The sequence below is a fragment of the Anas acuta genome, chromosome 18 (genome assembly GCF_963932015.1).
Source record: "Anas acuta chromosome 18, bAnaAcu1.1, whole genome shotgun sequence".
In the NCBI taxonomy this organism is placed as follows: domain Eukaryota; kingdom Metazoa; phylum Chordata; class Aves; order Anseriformes; family Anatidae; genus Anas; species Anas acuta.
This window is the reverse complement of record NC_088996.1, coordinates 8,789,850-8,807,786: the sequence shown is the minus strand read 5'-3', so window position 1 is coordinate 8,807,786 and position 17,937 is coordinate 8,789,850. Positions and strand designations below refer to the sequence as shown.

The 17,937-nt window shown below is 39.4% G+C and overlaps 1 long non-coding RNA gene across 2 annotated transcripts in view; it reads left to right on the top strand.

Moving 5' to 3' along the window:
* The window catches only part of LOC137841868 (uncharacterized), a 46,696-nt gene that overhangs the window by 26,537 nt on the left and 2,222 nt on the right, over positions 1-17,937 (top strand). Inside the window, exon 4 of one of the 2 annotated variants that reach the window (XR_011088808.1) lies at positions 11,745-11,860. This is a non-coding gene — a long non-coding RNA (uncharacterized lncRNA). Of the gene's footprint in view, positions 1-12; positions 497-11,744; positions 11,861-17,937 lie in introns of those variants that run through there. The other variant, XR_011088807.1, reaches the window with a different exon arrangement.

Genomic DNA, 17,937 nt, shown 5'->3' with positions numbered 1-17,937 from the left:
TCTGTTTTGTAGGTGGCAGCTATTTAATTCAGGAGAAAACTGTCTGCTCTGGAACTCTGCAGCTCAATTACTAGTTGTTTCTAATAGAGATGTTATAGGAATTGATACCTACTGCTTTCTCTAATGATTCTACAATTCAAATTGCATGTAAAATATTTTTACTTTACTATGAAAAGTATTGCCTCCTTCCTACACTAAATTGTATTGCTACCTGAAACTTAACATTCTCTTATTAAATGCTGGAGTGTTTCAGATGTTTCATATATTGGCTTCCTGAAGAAATGAGCCCTCTATAGTTTTAGTGTTCTCTCCTGCATTCAAATGCTTTCCCATATTTTATAGTAACTTTGAAGCATTGTTTAAACTAATCCCTCTGCATAAATTGCAAACCATGAATATTTCACCATGAGGAAAATAGTCAAGTAGATCTTTAAAGGGGGAATATGAAGATGGGCTGGGATGAGAATGAGCAATAAAAGCTTTTCTGTCTAATGAACATCTAAGCTTTCTGAAAATATTTTTCTCAGAGCAGAGATGTAAAGTTCAAACCTTTGAATGATTTGTGAACTGAATCTAAAAACAGTATGCACTAGGTTAATCAAAATTCATTTAGATATCGACATTTTACACTTGGAACAAAGATTAAAAATACCCTACAATTTTGAAGTCCAAATGAAGAAATGTGTTGCTATATGTCAATACATGACTTTCCAGCAACTTTGTTTTTCTGCTTTTTTCTTCTAGAGCAGAAAATTCATCAGAACAATTAAAAAAGTAAATCATAAAACTGCTTTCACAAAATGATTAGCAAATAAGCATCTATTAAGAATTCCTTAAAAATGAGAGTAGCTCTGGCTGAGATCCTTCGGAAAATGATGCAAAACCATTTGGCCAGTAACTAAGAAGTTATTGTCTAGCCTCTCCTTTGGTGATTCCCCCCAAAACCACCTGTATGTCTTAATCTTGGATGTTTGGTAATGTTTTCATGTTAGCTGCTACAATGTATGCATAGTTCTTTGCCTAACCAAGTAATTTTCTGTAGTCAGTCACATGAATACTACCAAATATCAGACGAGATCTTTACAGAATCAATGTAATATTACACGGGGAATTGCTTCAGCCAGGAAGAATCTCTCCTGAAGAGTGAACCTTGCTGGAGGAATTGCTGATGCCTCCCCCTTCCCAGCAGCAATATATGGCACTCAATTTAGCATAGGAATCAGCTCATCAAATCACTTAGGAAGACAGGTGCTTATGTGCTGCTGAATAGAAGCTCTTGTCATTGCCTTTTCTTCCTTCATCTTCATGCAGAGAAGCAGAAAGGAATTTCATCGTTTCCCAGGAATGCTGCAGCTGATGCCAATGCAAGGAGCCTTGTTATTAGGGTGATTGCCTGTCAAGTGCGCTCACTCTCAAGCTGCAATGACCCGATGCTAAACACTTCGAGCATCCAATGTCTGGCATGCAATTATTTATTTGTACGCTACATTCCTACCATGCATTTCAATCAATATTTTACTGAATCGGAGGCATTGTCCAAAAAGCTGAAAGCTATACGTTTTGTGTTAATTGACAATGTAATGTCTGAATTTAGAAATACCTGGCATGAAGAAAATGTAAACCAGGATGATTATGTGATTAAATAGTTGACTTTTATATTGTATATTAGTCATGCCATCATCCAATTAAAAGGATAATGGAAACAATAGTGATTTTTAATTTTTAAACCAGTGTGGGCTGCATTAAAGGGATTATGGAGCTTTATTAAGTAATTTGCATAATGTAATGATCGAGAATAGAATCTGAGTCAAAGCTGAGCTGCACATGGTAAATTAGGCAATTTTTAATTTCTTCTTGAGATAACTTCGGACAACAAATTTTCAATATAAAATGCAACGGGAGCGTCTCCAAGTTGCAAAGATGTTTGCAGAGCATGGTTGTCATTTGTGCTCTTCCAAGAATTCCTTTCAGGCCAGGTTTTGGCTTTAGCATGTGAGTATTTAGGTCAGGATGGCTGGCTGCGGGTTGTGTGCTTTACTCTACTGGACTCTTTCTTCCACTGAGGCTGATATAAATAATTGTGGCTCCTCAATGTCAACAGCTGCCCTTTATCTGCTGCAGCCTGCTCTATGCAACTGTTGCTTACTACCATTAGTGAGCCTTATTCTTGTAATTAACCTGGTGATCTTCTGCGAGATGGATAAAAATATAGCAGTGTGGCCTCTGATGCCATTGGCAAAGGTCAAAGGAGTTGAATGTGGATGTTTGCCTATGTGACCGAAGAGCATCAGGCACAATTCAGTGAAATCTGAAGCGCCATGGGAGAGGTGTTGCATCTCTCTCCTATCTCCTTCGACATTGACAATAACTACTGCTCAGTCTATTCAGTTTAGTTCTGTTCCTTACCAGACAGGGTATTTCAGGTATTAGGTTGTTAGTGCAGTGGAGCTGACGTTTTTATAGCAAGGCTTTTCGGTCTTGCTTGTATGAAAGTCTCAGCCCTCACATAAATCTTGTCAAAGGCAAAATGTTTTATATGTTGCATAAAATAGCTGCACATCTGCTGTTTTTAATGTTTGCACATTCAGAACTCGTTTTTATGAAGAAAAAAAAAAAGAAAGAAAAAAATGAAAGAATTACATTTTGTAATCCAACATTTTAGATTTGTTCTATAACTCTTTAAAATTGTCTGATATTTTTATTCTGAAATTTCCTGATCATTATATCATGTCACAGGGATCATGAGTGAAACTGACTGGCAAGGGCCAGATTTATACCGGTACATTAATTACCTAGATTAAACGATCCCAGTGCTCAACTGTATCACAAAAGAGAGAAACAAGCCTCTTCGTTTTTAACAGGAAATCCCTTAATGCAGCAATAGATTTATAGCTTAGCTTCTCTAAATTCATCACTCAGAGTTTTGGTGGTTTAACACAAAGATGGTCACTCTGGGGATACCTGGCTGGAGGAGGGTCTGAAATAGTACTCCTTGAAGGGCATGATTTAAATGGCTTCCTCAAGTTGCAGGGGAGGCGTTTGTAAAGAAGCCCTAATGATATCTAAAACTAATTGAAATGTAAAGCTGTTTTTCCTGATATCCTATTGCATTTGACAGTCTCTTTCCTCCTTCATTATTATATGTGAATATAAGGAAGAAAAAGAATGGTCTACTGGTCCGATTTTTTTATTTAATTTCTGAGGCTGATACTGCATATTTGTCAGTGTAGAAATGCTAGTACTATAAAGAAGATACAAACTGCCTGAGCTTATCTGTACAAACAGATACAAAAATAGAAATGCTCTCTTTCCATGGAGCTCTGTTGGATGGTAGGATGCATTTTGCAGAACCCTGGCTTTCAGAGCAGTGATACCACCTCCTTCCCTGCTCTCACCAGCAGCTGATAGCTGTAACTTGGAGGTGTCAAAGGACAGGGACATGGGGATCAGTGTCCTCTGTGGTTTGTTCACAACTCAGAAGACTGAGAAGTTCTGTGCAGCCCCAGTTTTTTAAAGCGTATAATAAGCAAACTGTTCAGCGCTATGGGAAAAAAAAATGAGCATGCCTGGATGTGTCCTATTACAGATATAGAAAGCAGGTGAGAAATGACCATTACAGTCTAAAAATAAAGCATTGCCTGAACATGGCAAGAGCCATGTTAGAGGAAGATGTCTGCAGAATAAGCTATGTGTGATTTTTGTGCACAAAGACCTTGATTCTGGCTGCAATTGCAGGGATTTCACAACATGAGGTGTTGGGGGAAAAATGGGGAAAATCAAACAGGTAAAATTATAATGGGGATGTAAAATGGATACAGCCTGGAGGAGAAGGTAGCAGATCTTTGTTGTATAATTCCATCAACAAGCTGCAAGTCTGACTGGGACTGGTGGTATAGTAGGTTCACAGCTCATTGAACCTTATTTGTGTAGGTATTTATTTGAGAGAGTGAGGCAGTAAGAGAGAAGATGCCCAAATGTGGGCTGTGCTCTGGGTCACCCTGGGGAAGGAGGGAAGAAAATCTCTGGGGAAAGGTGAGGAGGGGCAGCAACGAAAATTCTGGTTCCCAAAATGATACTGCCTGGGACTTTCTTTTCCCAGACAGTGGGCATAGCTGGCTGTTGAGTGACGGATGTCCTGGGAATTTGTTTCATTGGTGTTGTGATGTGAATAGAGTAGTTCAGTTGGAGGGACCAACAAAGATCCTTGACTCTGCCTGACCACCTCAGAGGTAACCAAAAGTTGAAACATATTAAGGGCATTACCCAAGTGCCTCTTGCACATTTACAGGCATGGGGCATCAAACCCTTCACAAGGAAGCCTGTTGCAGTGTTTGACCACACTCATGATCTAGAAGCTTTTCCTGATGCCCAGTGTGGACAGCTGCTGTCCCCTGGTGCTGTGTTGTGCCATTCCCACATGTTCTGGCCGTGGTTACCAGGGAGAAGAGGTTGGTGCCTCCCTCTCCGCTTCCCCTCCTCAGAGAGCTGTGGGAAGCAATGAGGGCCCTTCTTAGCTTCATTTTCTCCCAACTAGACCATTCAAGTGTCCTCAGCCTCCCCTCATAGGACCTGCCTCCCAGAAGGAACACATTTGCACTCAGCTCTGTGTTAGCCAGGCATGGGCTGGAGTTTTATGCTTTCCTTTTAATCTTGTTCCAGCCTGGCATCAGTCTCAGAGTGAAGAATTGAGGACACCAGGGACTGCAGACAGTTTTGAATAGCCTTGACCTGATTCGCCTCATCCTTAGAAAAATACAGATATCACCCAGGGCACTGAAAATTTCAAATCAATGATTTCAAAGTCACATCAACTCTTAGTGACTTCAAAGGAAATGGGACTTGACTGCTTTTACTCCTCATCCTAAGAGTACATATTGGATTTCTCATACCACTCTCTTCTGCTCCCACAGCTGATAAAGCAGTGGTGCCATACAGTGCTTCTCTTCATAACTGCTAGCCCCACAGCAGTGCCATACAGCGCTCCTCTTCATACCTGCTCGCCCCACAGCAGGAGAGCAGGTGGTTTGTGAGCAGTAGGGGAATCGAGCAGGGTTCGATCTTAGAAACAGTCATGTTGGAGGCACAGCAAATGGATGACTTCCCACAATGAAACATTTGGGCAATCCATTGCCATCTGTCTTTATTTTGCAAACCCACTCAATTGGCCGACACATTCAAAATATCACGGCAATGTATTTCTCAGAGAATCTAAAAAAAAAAAAAAAAAAGATATAAACCTGATAAAATTACCTATATGTTTTTTTCCCTGTTCAAATTTCTTGACGTTCAGATTACTGTAACGTTTTGTAAACGAGGCTTCTCTTGGACCAAAAACCACTCCACAGTGGGAAGTGTAGATGTATGGTACCTTTCAGAAATGCTGTAATTTTGTTAGGTAACCAAATAAACTATGATAATGAACTACTTCTTCCAAGTAGGCTGAAAGGTAATGACTCAACTCTGTGTCATATTTATTTGGGTATGGATGGTCTAGCACTTAAAGTGGTAGTATTAGTGCTTGTGCTCAGCTAGCTTGCTCCCTCCCTTGCCTAAAACATGGAAGAAATTTCTATTTTCTTTTCATTTACATTATCTGAATGGCTGTGCCCCAATTTATTTATTTATTTATTTATTTATTTATTTATTTATTTATTTATTTATTGGTGGGGCACATTCAGAATGGATGGCAGCAGCAAACCAACACAATTGAGCTGTAATTCTCTCTCATCTGACTGCCTTCTGTCTTAGAGGGTATTACTGGGCAGTTAAGAGGTAAGGAGGATAAAGGAATGTGCTATTGGAGAATTAGTAATCCTTTTTAAGTTTCTTGAAGGATGGGCAACTTGAAAAAAAATGGTTATTCCAAAAGAAGTATTTTCCTGTTCTTGCCTAGTTGCCTAGTTGCTTTGCATCTTCATGCACCAATTTATTAAAAAAAAAAAAAAAAAAAAAAAAAAAAATTTTCTTTGTATCTTGCTTATGGTATTTTGCTGTAATTGCATTTAAATAAGACAGAATTCTCTGAAACAAATGAAAGATTCTTGTGGCCATGCAAATATCTGCTGATAAATGCCCTTGAGACCTCTGAGCTTTGTGTTTGTGTTGTATGCTCCCTGCACTGGGCACTGTTCTCCTTACTGCTACAATTGCCTAAAAAAACAGGTTCTCCCCCTTACAGTTTTGATCTTACTTAACATTTTCAAAATGAAATATTCTAAGGAAAGCTAGCCAAAGATATGAAGGAGAACTGTTTCGGGGAGTTTGATGGAAATCACATCAGGTAATCTTCAGTTTTCATAGACTGTTGTTCTCCCATACCAGTTAGGTATCCGAGTATAAAACTGTTGTTTTCTTCAGAGGAGTGCTGGCAGCTATTTTTACACGTCTGATTATTCTAGTATTCTTTCCAGTCACCTCCCGTTAGTTCTATTACACTTACTGTATGGTCAGATTTAACGCTTTGGAATGCAGATTAAGTTATTTCTATCAGTAATTCCATTTTCTTCATGCTGTACTACAGTGTTCAAAGTGGGCACGTCCAGAGCGCTTCTCAGGCAGTGCCCTCTCCAATGGCAACGTCGAGCCCATTGTAAACTTTGTCTTCCAATGCTTCAAATGAATTTATCTATGCAGCATTAGTAAAGAGCCCACTATTATATTTCTAAGGAGAAGATAACTGCCAGCAACCTTTTAAAAAATAAATAAATAAAAATCTCAGTTCCATGCCTAATGATACAGTTTTAAGATCTAATGCCTCTAAACCTTCTAGGAATGAAGTGAAATGCTGTGTAAATCTGCTGAAAAGCAAGGTAATCCTTCCGTTTCGCTGGTGTCTGGGAACCATGTCTGTCTCTCTAGAATTTGCAAGATGCTGGACATTAAATCCATCACGCTGAGAGCTTTGAATCCTGCCTATCTTGAGTCTTGGAGGACGATAGGAAGGAGAAGGGGCGGTGAACTATGGAAGGAAGTAACCTTTGGAAATATAATCTTTAAAAAAATTAACTTCTAGAAAAATAGTTAACTTTAAAACTCCCTGGAGTTAGAACGGTTACTACAGCTGAAGTGGGAAGCAGAAATGTCTCCCTGTGGGAGTTCTGTACCACCCTGATGTGCAACACCTTTATGAGGAGTGTGCAGCTGCAACACTTACAGAGGTCACACTTGTCAGAGATAACCTCGAGTTGCATGGCTGCGAAGGCCTGCATCTAGCTAGGAGGAGGAGATTGTGCACTTCTGTTTGGTAAATTCTGAGCTTAATTATTGTCCAAAGGAAGAACACATCCAGTTGTGCCATTTGTCAGACCTCCGGGTGGCTGTCTTGGCATGTGGAAAATACTCTGGAAGGTTAAAATGTGTAGAATACTTTTAAAAAACCACCACCAACAACAAAAAGCACAACCACACAAAATCATAGACCTGGTGCAGTCTCTAACCCTGTTCAAATATTCAATAAAAAGCTTATTTTGTACATCTTTCACTTTTAGACAGCTAGGGAAATTAATGCTCTAGCCTGAGGCCTCTGTGTTAATGACCCCTAGCTATGCACTGATGAAAGGTTTTGTATATCAAGTTGCTCCTTACTGCTGAATTTTTTGTGGAGCTACCTCCTTTTATGCTGAGATCTTTAAAACTTAAAATTGTAAATGTATCAAACATGGGCATTCTCCTGTTTCCTTCCTCCCTCTTTGCATTGAAATGTGATCATACTGGAGCAGATGTTTACTGGGGAGACGGTCTCTTTTTCAGAGTGATGTTTATGGAGTCTTAATTAGTCTGGCTAGTGTGCTCTGAAGATTAGGGTGCTCCCCATAGATACAAAATTATAAAGTAGACTTGAAAGAAAGCATGATATCATGATTTTTCCAGCTGCCTATGATTCAGTAAACATCTTCCCCATCCCCCTGCTTTGCATCTATTGTGGATTGAGAGGAAAAAGTGCCCTGACTCTGCCCAGTATTTCTGACAAGGCACTAACTTTACTAAAAAGCTCATTTGCTTTTCCAGTACAAAGCCCTTACACTGATGCAGGGGTCTGTCTGCAGAATTGCTGTTCTTCTTTCTCTCCCTTTGTTCTACCCGGCTTTCAATTTTATGGCATTATCTTAACAATCCTTGCCCAGGTCCGAGAATAGTGGGACTGCTGGTTTTGCAAAGGATGCTAGTCAAAATAAGGTACTTAAAGGCTCCATTTGACTGTAGGAGGAGAGCATGCCCCATGGATCTCTGACAGTATCTTGGTGTTTGCTTGAAGAAAAGAAGAAAGTGAGTAGAGAATTGAGCATTTTGGTTCCGTTCCGGCCTCAAAATAAGCTCAAATTTTGTTGACTCTTATAGATAAAGGTGCTTCAGACCTTATCCTGTGCACAGTATCCATTTATCAACGTGATCATTGACACAATGAAAAACCACTTACAAAGCAAACTTGAATATGGGCCAGAGGAAACTGAATCCAAGCATGAGAAAATTTATAGCTCCTGAGGCCAAGAAGGACCCTTCAGGCTGCTTAGTTTGACCTCCTGCTGAGTGATTCATGTTTATATGGACCTCAGCTTATTTTCCTAGTAAAAATGGCAGTTCTTTTTGTCCTTTGCATCAGCTGTAGGATAGCTATTAACCTCTTTAACAGGTAACAGGTAGTTTGGTGGAGCTTAGAATGCTCTGGAAGGCTGTGTGTACCTCTGGGATAGGCTGGCATTTCTTTCTAACACAGCAATGGCTCAGCTACAGAAAGTATCAGGTGAGGGGGATTTCAGGGTATTTCTAATCAACTTGCACTAAATGAGGTCCTTGGCTTAAATGAATCAAGACATGAGTGCTAGCACAAATCTTACAGGTAGGAAGTCTTGCATTTAATTTACAATCCTTAACCGTAGTATGAAGATGGACTTAATTTAGAACCAGATCATGATTGTTCTTAACATCTTTTTAATTACAGTTGTTCCTGTTGGAATGGGCGGTGGTGATTTTAAATGTGAAGTGCTTTGTTTATTGGATGTGAACAGAGCTCAACTCAATTTCTTTTCCGAGAGTATTTGTGGGATGCTTTCTAAAGCACTGTGCAAACATTAATTCATTTCTGATTATCAAAGTTGTGTTTTTGAACACCATTTCCTTTGATTGACCTACAAGTATGTTTGGTTTATTTGTGGGGGAGCATAACAGCAAAAAGATGGTATTTGGTTTAGTTACATTGACTTGCTGATCCTCTGCCTCGTTAAGATCCTAGCCAAGTGAATAATATTAAAACTGGGGCTAAAAAAGGACTTTCTTATATCTTTAATTGATAGTCTGCTTTAGAAACTTGTTTACATTTAGTTTGCTTGCACAAGAATCTTATGATACTCTTCACAGACTTCTGGATCCCGGGATAATACAATATATTGATTTACTGACTGAAATTAGAGACTCAAAAACATGCTTTAATAAGGCCAGTTGGTTTTGCATGTTAACAAAACGAACATGATAGGCAGAACACTCAGCAGTTAATCACTGTTAATACCTCTGCTGTTCATACAGGTAGTACTAATTGATGTGTTCGGAATACAGCTCGTTGTCAGGAATTTCATATTAATTTAGAACTGAATGCAAAATAAAAGCTCAATGCTCCAGGACTAGACTTCAGCATGTCTGTATCACTGTACACTACATGTTCTGGGTACAGGAAACATAAGCGACTGAGTTGATTGCACTTTTGCTTTAATGTTCTTTGTAGCATAATGAGTGGAATGTGAAAAGGGGAGTTATCTGAAGAACTGCCTGAATTAATGCAATATTGTGGTTTGAGACTGCAAATGAGAGCTGCTCAGTGGCTGGACAGAACAGCGTGCAGCACCGTCCTGTGTGCGTACTCGCGAAGGATACGCGTTTGATCCTGAAGCTCTGCTGCCTCCTGTGTCACCTTCACCCCGAGCTGCTCATTATCTCAGTGCTGATTTAGTTCTGAGGGTTGGATGAATGCTGCCATGCTCCTCCCACCTGTAACAGCAAAGAAGTATCTTGTTTTGATATTCATTCTTTTCTTTGTCTGTCAGTAATCAAATACTGCTGCTCTTCAAATTCGCATCGTCTCATCAGCTTTAAAATTAATACATCTTTATGATGGGTGGGTGAATTTATGTCTCAGTTGTTTCAGGCTTCTGGCAGACTTAACTAATAAACAGGTTACATGTTGCTTGACAAGCATATGCAGATGATGGGTACTCCATGAAATTTATATTAAAAATTAGTTTTTGGAGAGCAACCTACCAGTAACTACTGACCATTTCAGCTGCTGGCTTCTGGTTCTGCTTGGTCTGTTTCTTTCTGGACAGCAGAAGAGCCTGGCAGCAGCTTTCTTGGGAAGCCTGGAAAGATGCGTCTTTGTTCAGGGTGTGCCTTGAGCATCGCTGCCTGCTTCAACTCTCAGGAGTTTATACTGTTGATTAAATTCTAAACAAATAAATAGTTGCCATTTTAATCACAGCTATGTTCAGGGTTCTATGAAGAGGTGGTTTTGACATTTTTCACACCTCAATGTTTAATTAAAACACACTTGAAAACAAATAAAGAATTGGGGATGACATTTTACAGGAGGAGTTACCTGAGCTCTGTAATTCCTCTTGAGCAGAATTAGAAGGCAGACTTTTGGAAGCAGATCTTTAGGATGTGGATGAAATATACTATTTTGTGGCTCCAAGACACCTGTAAGAAGAAGTCCCAGCAGAAGCTAGCAGAATAATCAATACTGTAAGCAAAAACTTTGGACAGTACAATATAAGCTTAAAAAGTGGCAGGTATTGCCAAAATATTTTGAATAGATTTCATTTTCAAAGCTAACCCTTCCACACCCCAGCGCTCTGCACAATCAATACCATAAATTAACATGCAAAACTGTCAGAAAAATGACAGATGAATCTATAAGTGGTGTGAGCTGACGGTGTGGCTGCAGCTGAAAAGAAATGTGAGCTTCTCTAGCAGTTCTGTCGGACATCTCTGTTGCAGATTTAGGGTAATTTTTCTACTCCTGGGGTTAGTGCTGTGTTATTTGTGACACCATGGAATTCAATTAGGCTCCATCTACATTAAGACGGCACTTGATGAAAACGATGGTTTTTAGTGTTGTCCACAGATGTCATGTAAAGCGAATCTATCAAACTGTAATTGGAAGAGAAATCAAGTCTTAAATAATTCTATGTGGCATCTTCGATTATTTTTAATGGAGGATTTTTTTCAGGCTAATTCAGCTGAGAAAATAAAATGGACTTGATTTAAAAACTCTTTTAATAGAGGTAGATTCTCTGTGAAGAGAGGGATACAGACCCTTACAACCACGCATCCCTCAGCATAGGCCAAAGGACACTTTGCTTATAAGTGGTATGAAATAAGAGGCTGCCATGTGGTGATGGCAGTGTTTTAAAAGCATGTCTAGCTAGAGCATGAGTTCTGACACTTCTGGAGTTAGAAGAGGCAGTTTTGCTAATCATGGTTTGTTAGGGCTGACAAGATGCTTACTGTATGTTTTGATTTTTGCTTTATGCTCCCCTTTTGCCCTGGTTGCTTGACTGCAAGGCAGAGTTGGCTGATGCTAATAGGCATTTAATAAAATAATCATGACAGAATAACCACCACACTGGTATGTACCATAGCCCATGTTACATTCTTTAGGTTTTCTTATAATGGCCATTTATACTGATGAGCTTGTGTTATGATGTGAAATAACAGACCCTTACCTGAGTCCCTTTTACACTGCTGAGGTACTCCAGGAATCTGTTGCTACACCTGAGGACAGATCCCTACCTGAGTTCAAATGGCTGCAGAAATGCTGACAGCAGTGGAGTGAAATGAGGGCAATTCTCATCAACGTCAAGACCAAGTTAAGGTGAGTAGCTCTAAATCCTAACTGCGTTCATGGGTCAGAAAAATCCCAACTCTATTTCCATGAAACTGAGGCAGTGAGATGCTCAATGAATTGCTAAAATGAAAATCTGGCAGACCAGAAACTTGATCCTAGTTCTTTCTGACAGTTAAAGGGATAAATCTGGACTACCTTTCTCTCTATTACAGGAGAAAATCTTCAAGTGCAAAGCAGATTTCCAATAGCTAGAGCATGTTCAGAGCACAGTGAGGTCCAACATTGCTGATGCACTGACTTGCAGTTGGGTTCTGCTGTGCATATGCCTGACCTATACTTGCCAGAACAATTATTTTTCCAGTGATCTCACTTTTCTTACTACCAGATACTTAGAAACGTACTAGATCAGTCCCTGAAGTAGATTGCAGAAGCAAACTTGATGGTAAATTTGGTAGATCTTGTTTAAGACGAGGGATCCCTCATGCAGGAAATCTGCCATATCTAACTCTGATCTTATTTAAAGTCTTCCTTGTACAGCCCTCTTCAGCCAGGTGTGCCAAAGGCTAAGTAACATGTCATTGAACTTGCTCAGAAACTTTCAGCATTTGACCTGTATTAAAAACTCTGAAAACATATCAAAAAACAAAAAACAAAACAAAACAAAAAAAGTGCTCTTTGACGTGAAGATTTTACGTTATTATAGTCTTGGAATTTTTTGTTAAGTGGGTGTGATTTTTTTTTTGGTCTTTTTTTTTCATGGCTTTATCGTTTGTAGCTTGAAATTAGTGATAAGCCTCTGATTTAACCTCCCTGAAAGAATTATGACTCTTAAAAGTATGCTTATCCTGTTTACTGTCTGTTTTCATGGCTGCATTTTAGTCTGTTTTCCGATGGTAGTCTACATTTTGATACATACAGTACAATCAAGGGAACATATTAACATACCCAGAGTGAGGGAAGGCATTTACCCTATACTGTTGTAATTCAGAAAACATTATCTTAAAAACCACAGCTGCACATCATATTTTTCATATCAGTCTTCCAGGCCTGATTATTCTTCAATTTGTACCAATGTAAATTAGCAATAAAACTGTTGAACTCATTTGAGCTCTGCTGGAATAAAAGTGGTATAGGACAAAAATAACTGGTGTTTAGAAATAATTGAAACACTAAAATAAAATTTATACATTTAAAATGTATGTTGACTTGAGAAAAGGTCCTGGAGATTAAATCAGTAGACTTTTATTTAAAAATATACATACATACAACACACACATGTATATAGTCTGGGATTTTCATTCTCATGATTGTTGTTTCACAGAAAAAGAAAAAGGCTTTATTTCAGCTTTTTTGGAGTACCTCTTCTGCATTTATTTTTATATTGTTTTGTAAAAGTACATGGACATTAAATCACTTTCTCAGTGAAAACCAGATTGGAAACCACTTGAGTGGGTTTCTCCAATGTCCTTTTATTCATGAGGGTTAAAAACTGGCAATCCACCATCACATTCAGAAGCAATCCAGCTCAGTTGTCATGGAGATAGCCAGGACATTAGCGATCTGTTTTATTATTTAAAAACCACTTCCTTGTGTGCTGCTTCTTCGCTCTTCCTTGATCCTGAGATCCATCAGGCTCTGAAAGTGTAACGTGCTCTTGAAAGTGATTTGCCTTTTTAAAAAATTCCTTTGGCAGGAAAAATATTGAGTCAGGGCACACATCACCCCTCAGCTCTGAGCCTTAGCTGAGCTGCCTGTGCCCTTAGGTTTCATGCTGGAGCATGCTGTGGACCTCAGTCCATGCATATGAGCAGTAGTGCACGAGTGCAGAGTGCTTTGTCAGTTTTGATGCCCCTATGTTCCTACGTGCAATTTACCTGGTTTGGGAGGCAGGGTTACGCACTTGCTTGTAGACTGTATCAGTGGTGGAGCTTGATGTGCCCCCACATCCCAGACCCTGATTTCCCTGGGGAGTGTTAGGTTTTTCTGCCCAGGGAGAGGAGCTACTCCTGGCTGATTGCTGCTGGTTGAGCTGGAGAACTTGGGATGAGCCTTACTTTATGTGATAAGGTTAAATGTTTAATGATATCTGTAATTAAGTTGTCATTAGCTCGTATTTGGTACCCTGAAGCAAACTTAATTTAAAGCTTGAATTACCAAGACTGCTTATAGTTGACAAAAAGAACCTATAATCCTATATAAAAAAATAGAATAAAAATGAAACACCAGTCCCAAAGTATGAAAGATGTTTTCAATGCATAAATAGTGCACGAGGTGTTGACAAGTTTTAAAACAAATAAAAAAACAAACCATAGAACTTGGGGGGAGATAAAAAGGAAAAAAAAAAAAAAAAGTGTGTGTGTGTGGAAACAACCAAACAAAACCTCTTCATTTATGGTACCTGTCCTTGAAAGGTACCGTGTAATGTTTCCTTATTTATTCATTCCACTCCACTTTGCCCTCTGCCATTATGCGGGCTCCAACAAAGAAGGTGACCCCAAAGTGTTCAAAACAAGTCTGGAGTAATATACTAATAAAAATTCATGTGGTGGCTTTTTTTTTTTTTAAATAAGAAAAAAGCAAAGCTCAAATCTTTGTTCAAGGTCCATTAAGATGTACAGATCATTCTACAATACTTTCATTAGCAGATTCCTTGCTTGAAAAAGGCCTGCCTATTGTGTGATGAATCCCCAACAGTATTATTGACTGTCTTGTCCTCTCCAAAGGTAGAAGATAAAAGAAATAGTAGCATGGTGGAAGGATGATAGCTCTTAAGTTTCATATGCAGTCTAGCATATGATGTGCATTAGCTCTTGGCAAACTCTATTTGACCCCGTCTCCTTTGGCCATTCGATATCATTGAAGGGGTCCATAACTCACACTGGAAGTAAATGAAAATGCTAGCAAAGGTCTACATCAGCTTATGATATAATACTGGAGTCTTAAACAGAGCTCTTCGAAGGCTACTGTGATGAAGTAAAGGGCAACGAAAAATAGAGGTACGTGTGAACTTAAGGACTGGAATAATTTATCATGCATGAAAACCCTTGTGCAAGAAATGATCATTTCAAAGGGGACACTTACATTCTAGCAGGTCTTTTCTCAGCTTTAGGGGCTAAGGGACTAACGTTGCTTAGGAACATCCTGAATATTTAAACACTGGTTTAAATTAAAATACTGCAATTCAGTTAATGAATACCAAGCTCTGAAACTCATCTGTGGAATAGTACCTTGTCTAAAGGCTGTCTTGGCTTGCAACGGTATGAAACCATACAGGAGCAAGTTCTCAACTGTTCAGATAAGCTGTACGTTTATTCCTGTTTTGTTGTGTACCCATGAAAACTTGCTGACTAGTATCATACCCTTTGTATTTCGAGTACCGTGCATACTTTCAAGGCTATGTAAGCAATTGGGCAAACTGAACTGTCACGATTTGGTGCTCTACAACTTGAGAGTCTCTTCAACTGCAGATAGCAAGCATTCCTGCCTTTGAATCCAGATTCTCGGTTTTCCTCTTCACATTGACTTTGCATAATGCTGAAGAGCTGTGCAATGCTCAGTGAACTACTGTGACTTGAAGCGTTGGAGGGCTGGGAAATTGCTGCTCGGTCTGGAGGGATGATGGACTGTGAGGATGCGTGCAACCACAGCAATACCTTTAGCTTTGCATCTTGATACTGTAATCCTGAGAGCTTCCAAGTCATCTCAAACCTATTTAACAGCTGAATTGCAAGTATTTTAATTAGGTTGGTGAGCATTTTCCAAGCAAAATATGTAGGGGCCTGCTTCCTACCCCATGGCTGCTCAAAAGAAAAGAAGGGAACAATACAGTTGACGTGACTACTTGGCACATGGCATCCTCCTCCTCCTCCAACAGCCTGTGCCTGATGTTGGAGGATAGCTCTCGCTGAATCAAGTTTCTTCTCAGGGCTATTTGGTCTGTGGCAGGTCTTTCTGATACATCCAGTTCTGTGAAAAGGATCTTTGCATCCTCAAGGAGGGTGGTTGGCTTTCAGTTGGATTTGCCTGAACGCACAAGTGCTTTTCCAGCTCATTTCTCTTCTGTGTTCTATTGAAGGCTTTCTAATTATTCAATAAACGTATTAAAATGGAAAGGAAGAAGGGAAATCTAGAAGATAAAGGGCTTAGAATCAGCTCAGAGAAAAAACAGTCACTTGTGATAAATGTAAGGTAGTTTGTAATTGATCACAGTATTGAAGAATTTTACCTCCATTAGCTTTATGGGCTGTTACATGCTTTCTAATCTAAAGTAAAACTAGATCCACGTGAGCTTTTTGTAAATAAGATCAATCAGGGCTCCTTTAAAGATTACCAACGTGATGGAGACATTTTTTCCAGTCATTGCTCTGCAGCCCTACCCGTATGGATTGCTGGGAAGCTGTCTCTGCTTTCTTGCAGTGTTTGGGGGCGCTTCTGCCCGAGGTGTGGGGGTGAGAAAGGAGGTAGGAGAGGGGAAACTTGGGCTTTACCTTATATGCATCGTAGGAAAGGTGAAGTAGAATTTGATGAGCTCTGTGCCTTCAGTGACCACCAGAGAACTTTGTAGGAGACAGAGTTTAAGATCTGGCCAGGGTCCAATAAGTCTGGAATATGAGATCAGTGTCAAAAAGACACAATTCCCCTAAAACATGTACAAAAGTTTACTTTTTTGATTGCCCTTTTTTTTTTTCTTTTTTTTTTTCTTGTGCGTAGCTTCCTATTTTCTGCTATGAAAAAAGGGATGAGCGTTCTTTTCATTTTTCTATTCTTGCCTTTGTGGCTACATTTATGCTTCCTGCTTACAGTGAGTACAGATTTCAAACATCATACTTAGTGCTTATTGCTATTATCCATCAACACAGTGGCACACAATTCCACTGATTTTAATATAATTGAAGCAAATTAATTTTAATAACTAAAATCTGAACATTAGCATTAGTTGAAATGGGAATAAAATTGCTCCCATCTCACACTTAAATTACTGCTTCTTTTCATAAATTTTAAAACAGCTGACTCTGAATTCCTACCTGCGTTTTGGGGGAAAAAATTATTACCATTATTTTTTACCAGGGACTCATGCCGAATTCTATCAGGGGCTGTGGTTATGCTAAAGATAAAGTGCAGCAAAAGGGCTGACTGCTGCACCAGGAGTGTACAGTGGAGGCCATCACGGTGTGATTTCCTTGTCCATAACTGTGCATCCCCGAAGGGGGGAACGTGGTTTTACCTTCTCAAGGGGTGTGAATGGATTGAACTGTAAAGAAAAATCAAAGCTTTCAGTCATTGAAATAAGATTTTATGTCAGGTTTTGTGGAATTACTTGGTTTATTGTTCTTGTATAAAACACTCAAACTGCTTGGAACAAAGGTCAAACTGCTTCCAGCTTCAACTTACCATAGCAATTCCATTAGGAAGTTTTGGCTGCTGGTTTTTCCTTTAGCGGAGGGACATTTTCCTGATACTTTTATGACAAAATAACCAAATTCCCAAAATACTCTCATTTTGGTCTGATCCTTGCTGTCTCTTAGCAGTCTGATGTTCACGCATTGGCAGTGATCCACAATTTTGAGCCTTACACACATGCAAAAATAAGGGAGTTCTCAGTTTGTCTCCTTGCTCCATTCAAAAGAAAAAGCAAGTGAAAGACTTGATATTTTTAAACCATCTTCAGATTTCATTGCCCTGTTTTCCTATTGATATAGGAAGCCTCTGAATGTATCAGAGCTGTGGAGAACCCCCGTTACACTGCCAACCTGTGCTGTTAGCGGTCTGCATTTACAGATTTGGAAACTGAAGGGCAAGAAAAGCTGGAGCTTAATCGAATACGGCTTTTCTTATTCAGGCAGACTGTTTTGTCTGCTTGTGTTGAACTCTATGGAACGTGTCTGTATTCAACAAGAAAAATGTTTCTGCACAACTCGACGTCTCTGCTGTTTGGTATTTCACTTCTGTGCCACATTTGTGGCTCTGAGCAAGGCAAGTCTCTATCTGCAGCAAATGGCCTTGTCTGGCTGCTTGTATTGATTCGGGAAGTTACAGTGGTTGAGCACATTAGTAGAACTGAGTATTAGTAGAAAAATGTGGTTGGAGGATTTACTCTGGTTTCA